This window comes from Thunnus thynnus, chromosome 12 (assembly GCF_963924715.1).
Source record: "Thunnus thynnus chromosome 12, fThuThy2.1, whole genome shotgun sequence".
Classification (NCBI taxonomy): domain Eukaryota; kingdom Metazoa; phylum Chordata; class Actinopteri; order Scombriformes; family Scombridae; genus Thunnus; species Thunnus thynnus.
Window position 1 is genome coordinate 976,265 of NC_089528.1, and position 14,354 is coordinate 990,618.

The following is a 14,354-nucleotide window of genomic DNA, read 5'->3' on the forward strand; positions in this document are numbered from 1 at the left end:
CGTTTTTACACTACGAATCACAGTCACCTATTTACACACATTCATACACTGAATGGGTACAGGGGCTACCATGCAAGGTCCCAACCTGCCCATCAGAGGAAATCTAATCATTCACACACATTCACACACTGATGGCACAGCCATCAGGAGCAATTTGGGTTTAAGTGTCTTGCCCAAGGACACATCGACATGCGGACTGGAGGAGCCGGGAATCAAACTGCCAATTTTCTGATTAGTGGACAACCCGCTCTACCTCCTGAGCCACAGCTGCCCTGGTAAGAATTGTATTGCAGATATCCAGAATGTTCACTCTGGATATCCAAAATGTAATTGTGGATATCTGAAATCGAAAGCCCAATACACATGAATGGCAAAAGCGACATCATTTGTCCTAGGAAGAATGATGTCATAGATATCTGAAATGACAATTTTGGATAGGAAGAATGTCATTGTGGATATCTGAAATGTTCATTTTGATTAAGAAGAATTGAATTACAGATATCTGCAGTAAATATCCAGTCTAGCTATTAAATGTTAAAACGGCCACTTATACTTTTTAAAGATTTTTAGATATCTTAAATGTATTTTTGACTAGTACAATCAAAGTTGTAGATATCTTGAAATACAATTTCTACTAGTAAGAAAGCTATGGTGGATATCTTTAATTACCATTTTGACTAGTCAGAATACAATTTTGACTAGGAGAAATGCAATTCTGGATATCTAAAATGTAATTACAGATACAAATGTGGTTTCATTAAATGTTAAAACAGCTTGCCATAATATTAGAGCCTCTTGTGTACAGTATAAGCACTTCCCGGGCATCAGTCCTGAAGTTTGACAAAATTTTTGATGATTTGCAGCACCTAAGATAAAGACATTTTTCATATATTTATGTATTTTATAGCAAAGTTCTATTGAAAATTTCCTGTGAAAAGACATATGGGCTTTACACTTACGCTATATTTTTCATACCTAACTCATTAAAACAAGCAAACAAAATATTAATACGGCCGAAGACTAAATTAAGCATAATTCCTGAATCCAAGCAATATTTTTCTTTGCATGTATTTACATGAGGTCTACCAGTCAGAATTGTAGGACAATACAGATGCCTACCTCTCGCATAGTGATAACTGTTCAATCTTTTCTCTGAAGATGGATGGCAAGAGGATAAGCCTGGCCCTTAAGTCGATTCCTGTAATGCAGAAAAATATCCTACTTTCACAATCACATACATTTTAAAGTGTGTAATGTGGTAATTACAGATTTATTGTCAGGTTCATTAGCTAGGTGACTGTCAAAACACCAACAAAGCCTTCCCTGAAGTGATGACAGAAGCTGCTTGTTACAGGATGTATTTGGTCAACTTGGTGAAAAAACTATAAAATATACATGAAGACATTATTATTGATATTCAGTATATCACTGTGAATAGCTGATAAAAAACCTCAAAGCCTGTGGGCTTTACAGACTATACTAACTCAACTTTTAGAAAATCTTATTTTACTTGTTTTCAGTGTGCAACAATTGACATTCCTTCAATTTCACAATATCCAAAGTTATTACATAGATTGATAACACTCTCCTGTAATATTTATGGGGCTAGAACAGTGGCAGTTAATTTTTGCCATTGAAAACAAAACCTGAGCTGAAAAAGGAACACTTTTATTGGAAAAGGCTGTATTGGCACTGAAACAATTATTGGCACAAAAAAACTTCCACTGTAAAATTCATTTTAAGAATTTTGATATATGATATAATTCCTTTTGGAAGATAAATGTTAATAACAATTAGTTGGTCTGAATGTAAAGTGTAGTGAAGTGAAGCTTCATGTTTTTACTTATTTCATTGTATTTTAGGTGTTTTCACCATACTTACTCCAGTAGGTGTCCTTAAGTACATGGGTATTTGTTGAGTACATCCTCCACGGGCATCCCTTCCATGATTTCACAACAATTCCAGGAGAATGCTTGTGCCATGCGATCTTTGACAGTCAAGATTTCTGAAGTACTCTGTAGCACGTTCACATGGGTCTGAACGGACGTTGAATCCTCCCCTACACACATTTCCTTTGGCAAAAGGGCAGAGACAGATACATTCTAAAAGTCCGCACAATCATTGTACACTAAGGTGCTTTGGATAAAAATATCCACTGAACTGCATGAACAATTTGAGACCTAGTGTGCAGTTGTTGTATATGCAAAAAAGATAAAATGTCTATTAAATCTGCCTCATATTGTCTTGCACTAAGTGAAAAAGTAAAAGTGATTAAAAAACATGAGAATAAATTATTGTAACGTCCCTTGATAAGCAGACGATGAGACGTTAGTCAGTTTTTGCTGCAACTTTATTGCGCACTACAACACAGGCTACCGTGGGCTGTAGCCAATGCCAAAATGACAAAAAGACCTGCCATGAACTCTACACTAGCTTAGACTTAGCCTATCATAACACCAAAGAAGAAAGAACAACCCCCCCTCCCCACTCTCAGCCAATTGCAGGTGTGTTCTCTCCCACTGGTCACTTTTACAGGTAGCTCACATGACACAACAGGCTTCACAGCATCTAAGCTGACAACATGTTCACTGACAGCCTGGGAATATCAGTACTGCAAACTCAACAGACCATATGTCTGAACTAAACGAACGTTTCTTACAGTAACAATCATAACAATTTAACACTAACATGAACACAGTCTGTTACATTACATTGCCACGTGGCAATGGACTGACAAACGTTAGATTAGCTGGCTGGAATGGGTTGCACTACTCAAGTCTGCATGGGCTCCATGAGGGAGCACCAATGCATAAAATTAATAAATACAGAAAAACAAGTCCCCATGGAGAATTGCAAAGAATGTTGAATGAAATGGGGAAAATACTTCATAAAAAATAAAATAAAATAAAATGGGGAGTAATGGTGATGGCAAGTGGAAGCATTTCAACTCTGCTACACTATAGTTAGCAACTTGATTAGATGAACAAAATCACTCTCAAATAAAAAGTATCCTGTCACAAAGTTTAAGTCACTTGATTAAAATACCAAATCATTCTGAAATAGCTAATGAGAGTGTAGCCTATCTAGCAACAAGCCGTAAATGTAGCTAGCTAATGTTAAGTTACAGTATCCTGAGTTAGGCTTGTTAAAGTTGGCTAGCTAGCTAACAATAGCATGAAAAACATTAAGGTCCAGTTACTTACCCCTGAATTTTCTTGTCTCTTCTTTGTTTAATTTTATATTCCATCTTCAATTATTTTTTTAATTAGTCCATCATCCGCTTGACAAAGCAGGAAAAACTAGAAAAAAAACTAAAAACTAGCTGGATATTGGACCAATGGCCAAAAAAAGTTTCTAGCTTCCGAGTTTGCTTCTGCATTGTGCGGCCCACTGAATATGCGCAGTAGTGTTTCCCCTGCTGGCCCTGCCCGCGAGTTCCCGCTGGGCCAATAAACTTTACATTGTGGTGATGTCACAGATTTTTAATTCGCTTTTCTCGGCTCGAGGAAAGTTTTACAAATATAAAACCACCATGGATCAAAAGTTCATAATAGAAAGACTCATAATTGACATTGTTTGCAGTTCGAAGTGCCCTCTTTTACAATGGTGGTCTATGGGAAAAATGCTTTTTGGGCCGCAGGGGGATTTTTCGTTGCAATACCATTAGTGACCACTGAGAAATATTGGCTGCATGGCTGAGAGGCAGCGCCCTATCCAGCTCTTATTATATATCTATGTTAGGAACACAATGGGGGATGAACCGGTTTGAACCAGTTTAAGCTTGTACAATTATGTACCCTTTTCTGTCAGGAATGATTTTGTACCTTTAAAATAAAACAAAGGTCCACAGCTATCACCTTAAGGACCATTGCTGTACCTTACAGGATACTTTTCTGACAAATGTACCTTTAGGTACAGAAATTATACCCCTATTTCTCTGTGTGTGTCATTCAAACTAAATATTTTACTCGACAATATGTTGCAGTTTTACAGAAAAGAAAATAAACAACCCGACATCTTGCACTTGCGTCATCACTAAAGCGAGCGAAAAAGCACAGGGTGGGTTACTTCCTTGAAACTTCAAAATAAAAGCACCTCTCTATGTCCGTATCTCTAAACAGTGTATTTTAAACATATTGTCCATCGTACTATTGAACAATTACCATTACCAGGTTTCCCATGAATTCTCAGATTTACTATAAATACTCTAAGTGTAAATACTGTAAATAGTATATTTTTAACATTTCTTTTATATATTATTTGAACAATTACATATTAATTGGTTTATTTAATTACTTTAAACCAAAGAAGTCACAACAACATGTGTGCATGTGATGGGACCCAGCAATTACATTACAACACTAGTCTGTAAAACAGATACAATGAAATCCTTCAAAAAACTAAATGCCAATCCTATTTCTCTGATATGGCCTGCAGTGACAGCAGGTGTGTCTGTCTGCAGCCACATCCACTGTGGCTTTGCATGGCTTTTACACTTTCCACAACAACCATCACCACAACCTGATTTTGTGTGCGTCTATGATGACAGTCTATGATGACAAGAATGCTGTCTCTGTAGCCTGGTTTTCCACTGTTGCTAGGTAACAGTGTGGGGTTTTGCCCACATAAGAACACAGAGCCTCAGAACTTGTGTAAGGGTGTGTGAGTGTATGTGTGTGTGTGTCATGGCAGTGAACAGCACTGTCTTTCAGAACAGCAGCCACACACTTACAGACTCTTGACACGTTTCTCCTCATCTCTTTCTTCCTCTCCATCTGTGGAAACCACTCTGGCTAGTTTAGGTGAAGATTTTTAGGGGGAGTTTTTTTATGTCTTATTTGACTAAAGCAAATGAGTATGCTATAGACAGATCCTGGTGGCCTACGGATCAATGAGTACCCCTTAAAGGTGCTTTTTTTTTTAAAGAAAACAATATGAAGCTCAATGGCTTTCGTGCTCCATAATCAGGTAAAACCTTGGCATAGCATCCAATTGGCATACATGTTGTTCCATAACAGCATGTGCTGAGAACATCACCCACTGACAGTCCAAAACACCTACAACATGCAAAGGCTCACCGAATGGCGTTGGGTTGTAACCACTGCTTGTCAAGACCAGTCCTGAATAAAATGTGCTAATAAATAATTTGACTTGACTTTCAACATGAAGCAGCAGTGGTTCTACACCAAGGTCCTTCCTTTCTGAACTCCACACTCTACATGTACATCTAAGGGTGAGATCAGTCACCATAAGAGGGAATTCATTTTCACCAGCTCATATCCACAATTTCATTCTTTCAGTCACTACCCAAAGCTCATGGCCATAGGTGAGTGTTCATTTAAGTTCATTTACATTTTGAGCATTATTTTCCATTATTGCAACGCATTTGCTGCAGGCATTTAGTTTGCTCTTGTTGATAAAATCACCAGATTTGCTGCAGCGCAATGTCTAAGACCCAGTTTTCACCAAAATACTAACTGGCTTTGTGCTGCTTCATGTGAATGTGAATGTGAATGCCCTGCCACCTTGGACCCAAGCTAATGCTAGCTTACAGGGAACACCGAGTGGTGCACACTTTGGCTTCTGTTAGCTACTTTGGCTAAATTGTGCTAACAGGGCAGGTATGGTAATCAAGTAACTTTAAACTTAGTGAAATATTGCAACAATCATCCGACTCAGTGCAAGTCTCAGAGCCGGGAAGAGCAGCAGGTGAGAGAACTGTCAATCACCACTGTCAATCAATGCCCACGCAGCAGACATCAGAGCCTACTATAACTACTTTGTGTGTACTTGTGTACTTTGTCAAACTGAAAATGCAAACTTGCAACTTGTGAAAAATATTTGCATGTATGGATGTGCTTCATAAACGTACAGAGAGGAGAGGAAAATGGAGAGCAACTCGAAGAAAGAACCAGAGTCTCTGATGAGTTCTGAGTTCAGTCAGAGGCTGAACTAGCAAACACAGGCACACTCCCACAGACATGGTCGGTGTGTCCTTTGCTAGCTAACTAACAGCTAACATACAATTGGTATTTTGGCAAATAAACATAAGTGGTCCAGCTGTCACATATGCATGAATGATGCAAGCTGAAAATTTGCTTCACATTCTGACACACCTTAACAGTGAAGACCCAATGGAAGCAGTGCCACTCGAAGGTCGCTCCCATTCATTTTTCATTGGGACATAAGTGATAACTTCACAAGGTATTGTGGGATTCCAGGCAATGCGGGACTGACCAACGGCCTGGAGGTGATACAGTGAAACTGACAAAGTGGCTTGGTGGTGGACCAGTTACCAGGAAGCTCTGGTGTCCATGGAGGAGAAAAATAATCATTGCAGTTTCAGGAATACCCCTGCTATACCTTTCCCTTCAAAACCACAGGGTCAAAGACAAAGGAAATGACAAAGGTACAACAGAGTAATAGCTAAGATCTTCTCCTGGTGATCCATGGCGATACAGAGTCAAACACAACTGATTCCAAACCTGTTTTGAATACACTGTAAACTCTAACAACTTAAGCTCACTTAAAAAAAAATTAGGAAACCAATTATCTTGGGAAAAGTAAAGTAAACAAACTTAACTGTGTCGAGTTGTGTGAAATAATTATGTGTTTAGAATGAACATGTGATATTTGAGTAAGCTGTACTTTTTTGAAGTTGTGAGCACTTAATGTGCTGTATGGTCAAATTCAATCAAGCAATTACAACTCTAAAATTATGAGTCACATTAACTTAATATATTCTGCCAAAAAACTGAGCATTACTTTAAATTTGTAAGACACTATATTTAAAGTATCTTAGTGTGCTCAACTTCCATAAAGTTGACAGGAACTCAACAAGGATAAGTCACATGAGCTCAATATACTGTGCTAAAGTTAAGTGCAATGCACTTAATATACCTTAATTTAGCTGACTTAAAAATAAACTCACAAAATGTGATTATGAAAAGCATAATTTTTTTTAGATAGAGTATTTGTACATAACAGGTGAAAACTTAATATTACGTTAGCATTTTACTTGATACTCTTCATACAATACAAACACTGGATAAAGACTGAACATGCTGTTCATTCTGAATCTTAATGCACTTCACGTTCATTTAGATTCAGTCTAGAAAGAGACCACCAAAGGTCAAGAGTGTGATGTAATATATGGGAAATAAATAAATAAAAATAAATGAAATTAAATAAAAAGTGTTATCCCACTGCTACATACGAATACACTACATACTAATACTAAACATCACATACACATCACATGAGACCAGGAAGCAGAGCTGCAGTCCTACACGCTTCTCTGCGCTTCCATTAGAGCAGTTACCCACCCAAAACCACATAGAGACTGTGTCTGTCCCCCGACCACTTAAATCAATTAAATCCAAAGTAAACAAAAGAGGAGTCATTCACAAAAATCTAGTAAAAATTAAAACCACTACTGCAATAGTACAACAAAATAAGATAATTAAATGTGGACTCTTGAACATTAGATCTCTGTCATCTAAAGCTGTATTAGTAAACGATTTAATCTCAGATCATTATATTGATTATTTTGTCTTACTGAAACCTGGCCGTGTCATGAAGAATATGTCAGCCTAAATGAATCCACTCCCCCCAGTCATATTAATACACACATTCCTCAAGAAACTGGCCAAGGAGGAGGAGTTGCAGCCATTTTCAACTCAAGCCTAATCATCAACCCTAGACCTAAATTTAATTATAACTCATTCGAAAGCCTTGTTCTTAATATCTGTCACCCAATCTGGAAGACTTTACAGCCAGTTCTATTTGTTATAGAACTGGCTGTGGCTCAGGAGGTAGAGCGGGTCGTCCACTAATCGGAAGATCGGCGGTTCGATTCCCGGCTCCTCCAGTCCACATGCCGATGTGTCCTTGGGCAAGATACTTAACCCCAAAAAATTGCTCCTGATGGCTGTGCCATCAGTATATGAATGTGTGTGAATGCTTAGCTTCCTCTGATGGGCAGGTTGGGACCTTGCATGGTAGCCCCTGTACCCATTCAGCGTATGAATGTGTGTGAATGGGTGAATGTGATTCGTAGTGTAAAAAGCGCTTTGAGTGGTTGGAAGACTAGAAAGGCGCTATACAAGTACAGTCCATTTACCATTTACCATTTTACCGTCCTCCTGGCCCGTACTCTGAATTCCTATCTGAATTCTCAGAGTTTTTATCAAACTTAGTCCTTAGTACAGATAAAGTAATTATAGTAGGTGATTTTAATATTCATGTGGACGTTGATAATGACAGTCTCAGTACTGCATTTATCTCATTATTAGACTCAATTGGCTTCTCTCAGTGTGTAAATAATCCCACTCACTGTCTTAACCACACTCTAGACCTTGTTCTGACTTATGGGATTGAAATTGAACATTTAATAAATTTTCCACAAAATCCTATTTTATCAGATCACTTTTTAACAACTTTTGAATTCCTATTACTGGATTACACACCATTAGACAAAAATGTCCTCACTAGATGTCTATCTGATAGTGTTGTAGATAAATTTAAGGAAGCAATTCCATCAGTACTGAATTAAATGCCATGTCTCAATACTACAGAGGACTCTTATGTTAACTTTAGTCCCTCCCAAATTGATAATCTTGTTGATAGTGCTGCAGGCTCATTACGAATAACACTCGACTCCATCACCCCCTTAAAAAGGAAGATAATAAAACATAACAGGTTAGCGCCATGGTATAACTCCCAAACCCGCAAATTAAAGCAAACATCGCGAAAATTGGAAAGGATTTGGCATTCCACCAAAGTGGAAGAATCTTGCTTAGTCTGGCAAGATAGTCTTAAAACATATATAGGAAGGCCCTCTGTAACGCCAGAGCCACCTATTACTCAGCATTAATAGAGGAGAATAAAAACAGCCCTAGGTTCCTTTTCAGCACTTTGGCCAGGCTGACAAAGAGTCATAACTCTATTGATCCATGTATTCCTATAGCTCTCAGTAGTAATGACTTTATGAGCTTCTTTAATGATAAAATTCTAACTATTAGAGACAAAATTAACCACCTCTTGCCCTCAACAGGCACTGTTTTCTCCCCAAACACAGGCACCTTAGAAACAGCTGTAAATCCTGACATATATTTGGACTGTTTTTCTCCAGTCGACTTTTCTGAACTAACTTCAATGATTTGTTCAGCTAAACCATCAACCTGTCTCTTAGACTCCATCCCAACTAGCTTGCTTAAGGAAGCCTCACCCTTAGTTAGCACTTCTTTACTAGATATGATCAATCTGTCTTTACTAACAGGCTATGTACCACAGTCCTTTAAAGTAGCTGTAATTAAACCTCTTCTTAAGAAGCCTACTCTTGATTCAGGCATTTTAGCCAATTATAGACCTATATCTAACCTTCCATTTCTCTCTAAGATCCATGAGCAAGCAGTCTCTAATCAGTTATGTGACTTTCTACATAACAATAGTTTATTTGAGGATTTTCAGTCAGGATTTAGAGCGCATCATAGCACAGAGACAGCACTGGTGAAAGTCACAAATGACCTCCTTACTGCATCGGACAAAGGATTTGTTTCTATACTTGTCCTGTTAGATCTTAGTGCTGCATTCGACACAATTGACCATCAAATCCTTTTGCAGAGACTGGAACATTTAATTGGCATTAAAGGAACTGCATTAAGCTGGTTTAAGTCCTATTTATCAGTCCAATTTCAGTTTGTACATGTTAATGATGAATCCTCCATGAAGGCAAAAGTTAGACACGGAGTTCCACAAGGTTCTGTACTTGGACCAATTCTATTCACCTTGTATATGCTTCCTTTAGGTAATATTATTAGGAAACACTCCATAAATTTTCATTGTTATGCAGATGATACCCAATTATATCTATCAATGAAGCCTGATGAAACCAATCAGTTAAACAAACTCCAAGCATGCCTTAAGGACATAAAGACCTGGATGACCTGCAATTTTCTACTACTAAACTCAGATAAAACTGAAGTTATTGTGCTTGGCCCTAAACACCTTAGAAACACATTATCTAATGATATAGCTACTCTGGATGGCATCACCCTGGCCTCCAGCACCACCATAAGGAATCTGGGAGTTATCTTTGATCAGGATATGTCCTTTAACTCCCACATAAATCAAATCTCAAGGACTGCCTTTTTCACTTACGTAATATCGCAAAGATCAGGCACATCCTGTCCCAAAAAGATGCAGAAAAACTAGTCCACGCATGTTACTTCTAGGCTGGATTATTGCAATTCCTTATTATCAGGCTGCCCTAACAAGTCTCTAAAGACTCTCCAGCTGGTCCAGAATGCAGCTGCACGTGTACTGACTAAAACTAGAAAAAGATATCACATTTCTCCCATTTTGGCAGAGCCTTCAGCTATCAGGCTCCCCTCCTGTGGAACCATCTTCCAGATTCGGTCCAGGGTGCAGACACCCTCTCTATGTTTAAGAGTAGGCTTATAACTTTCCTTTTTGATAAAACTTATAGTTAGGGCCGACCAGGCTCACCTTAGATCAGCTGCTATAGGCCTAGACTGCTGGGGGACTTCCCATGATGCACTGAGCTCCTCTCTCCTCCCCCTCCTCTCCATCTGTATGCATTCATGTAACATCAATGTATGATGTATGTAGACCTCGACATCTCTGCAGCACCACAAAACACTTACAATAGTATTTTGCCACAGTTTAACTTTATCAAAACATATGAAAAAAGTTATATATAAAATATAATGTTCAATTCAGTAAAATAAATGCATAAAATATTAAATAATGTTCTGTTAAATTGTTCAGCCCTATCATATAATCACACTCATTCACAAACTACACTCATACAGACAACCAGTTTTTAATGTTTGCAGTTTTGGGCTGAGCTTTTGTTGTCTGAGGTTCAACAGTATCTTCTGGATGAATTCAAATGTGTTCTTCATACCTTTTGGGCAATCCAGATGGAGTGCATATATTAAGCCAAATAGAAGGGAAAGTTCTTGAGAGTGTGTGGGAATGGCATCCATGACAATGTGTCTTTCAAGGATGATTGCAATGCTGTTCAGCTGTGGTGGCATGTTCTCAGTCATGAATGCAAGAACCCCAACAGGATGTTATGACCCACAGTTGTAGTGTGTTCACACCTGTAATCAAAGTGACTGCAGGAATCACAGTTAAAAGTCACACAGAAGAAACCAGCACTCTGGACTATTGTCTTGCAGAGCTCTTTTGAAAGCATAGGGGCAACAGGTAGAAATGGACACGTTTCAGCACTAAGCCATCTATCAATCTCTCCTGCTGCCACTCACCAAGCTGTCTGACAAAGTTACAAAAGGCTGTTAATACTAACAACAAGATGATAAAACATTTAGTTGCTTTTTTGAAAAAGGTAAAAGAGAAGAAACGTTTACTTGATGTAACATAAATAAAAAACAGGTTCAGTACAGTGATTGTCATACTTGCATTTGTCCATGTTGTGCAGCTAGGAACTGTTATTTTCTTGCCATTAATGAAGCTAGTGTTGCTTACATGCTGCAGTGGATAGTTCCGAATAACAGCACTGTAGCGGATATCCATTACATTTCCAAACAAAAAAAAATATATATATATTTTCTTCCTACACACCTGTGGTCCAGACCCAGCAGTAGAGAACCACTTGCCTAAAGAATGAAAATTTTCCACTAGCGCTATACCAATTTCCCGCACACTCTTGCTTCACAAGTATTGAACACATGAAGTAATGAAGTATGAATACATTACAAGTATGAAATTAATTAATTAATTACATACACCTTATAGTATTTTTTCAAGTAGCACTTGAAGGCATCATTATGTAGCTCAATGCAACCTGTCCCCACACTAATTTAAACAAAAATGTAACATTGTATTTCTACAAAATTCAATTACAAACAATGTCACAATGACAATCATATCTTACACCGTTGGACTAACTGTTTAAGTAAGAACATACCTGTAAACGTGTATTACTTCAGCACAGCAGTGCGAGCTAATCCGGTTACAACTTCATTTAAAGTCCCGAGCAGACGTTTACACAGACAGTTGCGGACACCACGGACGTGTAATTGCTCTGTGTATACTAATAACGGCTACCTATGATGGCGTAGCTGGTGCAGGGACACTGGGTCACACACACACAGACACACACACACACGCACACACACACACACACACACACACACACACACACACACACACACACACAGAGTTTCATGGTGATCTGGTCTCCCAGCAATTGTAAACGTTAGTCTGCTCATCTCCTGTCAGTAAACCCAGATATTGCCTTACTTCAAGCCATTGTTTAATGCAGCATCATTTGTGTATTAAGGTAGGCTGGCTTAATTTTATTTTATTTTATCCAGCTAAACATAACCTTTTCTTTTCGTTCTCTGATCTGTTGTGATAGTGACTGAGCTGCAGCTTTTGCAACTCTCCCCTTCCCACTGCTGTGAAGCTGCACATTCACTATATTTTGTATGTATACGAGAGTTTGCATTACTTCTGGTTCATGTGTAGTTTTCAGTTGATAATTTTGGTGTTTCACGCACTTTGCAGGTATTTTTTAAGCCAGGCTATGCACTACGGTGGTAACGTAGTTACTCTCTTTCCTCCACATATGGCCTACAGTATGGGGTGTTTCTTGGTGTGGTATGAAGGAGATTTTACTTTCAGCTCTCACCAGTGAAACAGGGTAAATCACACATTTGGTAACATTTAGATCAAACCCTGGGCATAACTGATAGGGATCTGCTTTTATACCCCTAGCAGATTCTCCTGATTTTGAGGAAGATACTCATTTTTTAAACTCTCCATTAAGAAATCAGCTATTTCCAAGTCTAGGGAGATGTGCTAATTGGAGATCTGAATGGACCAACAGGAATTGAACCTGATGTGTTCGGTCAGTCTACCCTTTTTACCACACCAACCAGTATCCATCAGAACAACCTTGACGCTGAAATAAAAGTGAAATCAAAGTGGCAGGGAGGTAGTGCATCTCTGTTGGGCCTTAGGCTTGTACATAGACCCTTAGAAGTAAGGGTTCCAAAAGGGTTCTTCTTGAAGGGCTTGAAGGGCTGAGGTTCTACCCAGAACCATTTGCTTTTGAAAAACCCTTTTTCTGAAGAAAGCATTCTTCAAGGGTATTAGAAGATCCTCATCCTCAAATATTCAAATGTTTACCCATGTTTCAAATAATATTTTTAAATGTAGATATATCTGGAATCCCCTTAATCAATTCATTTTACTTGTGTTCTGCCATAGTCTTTCTTTACCATCATTTCATGCCATACGATCTTGAGTTTTCATTGAACGCTTTTGCCGTGGCGGCAAAGTTTGACGTTTCGCCATGAAACAGGAAGTTGTCATAACTTTAACGCACATCGTCCAATCTGCCCTAATTTTAAAGGTCCCGACCTAAACACATCTATGTGTCCATAATAAGTCATAGTCATAGCGCCACCTACTGGCAACAGGAAGTTACAGGTGCTGTACTTTTACAACCTCTGTCTAGCAGGTTTAACAGATCCACTTTAAATTTGGTCAGCTTTAAGACGTTGGTTATGCCATATTGTGAAGCTTGTGAGTTTTCGTTGAACACTGTTGCCGTGATGATGCAGCAAATTTTGATATTTCGCCATTGCAAAACAAACTCTTGTAACTTGACTCCACATAGTCAGATCTTTTCCAAATTTCACATTTGATAAGAGTCTACAGCTTAAGACATGCACAGTACAATGTTGAATCATAGAAATAGTGCCACCTACTGGCAAAAGGAAGTTATATGCCCCCCACTTTAACTACCCTTGACGTGGCAATGCGTCGAATTTCTCTGTGAAACAGGAAGTTGTTATAACTCAAAAGTACATCATCCAGTCAAATGGGGGTTCAAATAAAAGATGTTATGAAGTTGCATTATTGTAAAACCATTATCTAACCATTTTGGAGCCTCAATATTACTTGGAAGTGCAATAAATGACTGGAACACTCCTTTAATTGGAGCCATGAGGCCTAGCTGAAACCACAAATAGCCCTAGACCAGAAATAGCCCTATGTGGACATTTAGTTTAATTTACACACACATTCGTTTCTTGGTCTTAATCACTGCCTCACACTGAAATGTGCACCCAAACCATGAGATAAAGAGACAAGATGTGCGAAGCATCTTCTTGGTAAAAAAAAAAAAAAAAAAAAAAAAAAGGCTAGCTGAAAAAGCTTTATGTAGGTATCCTCTCAGCCTCCAATCTCATTGGAAAGATGTACCCTCTTTTGCAATGATAAAAGAGAAGCTGTTGAGCTGTCATAGACAAGACACTGGCCCTTTAATGACCGGACCACTCCATTCATATTCACAG

General features: G+C 38.4%; 1 long non-coding RNA gene across 1 annotated transcript; it reads right to left on the reverse strand.

The window, feature by feature from the left end:
• Positions 1–769: 769 nt before the first annotated feature.
• LOC137193367 (uncharacterized) lies at positions 770–4,948 on the reverse strand. Its single transcript, XR_010930788.1, has 3 exons — positions 1,882–4,948; positions 1,120–1,198; positions 770–866 (listed from the first exon to the last, which is right to left on the reverse strand). It is a non-coding gene; the product is annotated as an uncharacterized lncRNA (long non-coding RNA).
• Between the last annotated feature and the right edge of the window lie 9,406 nt (positions 4,949–14,354).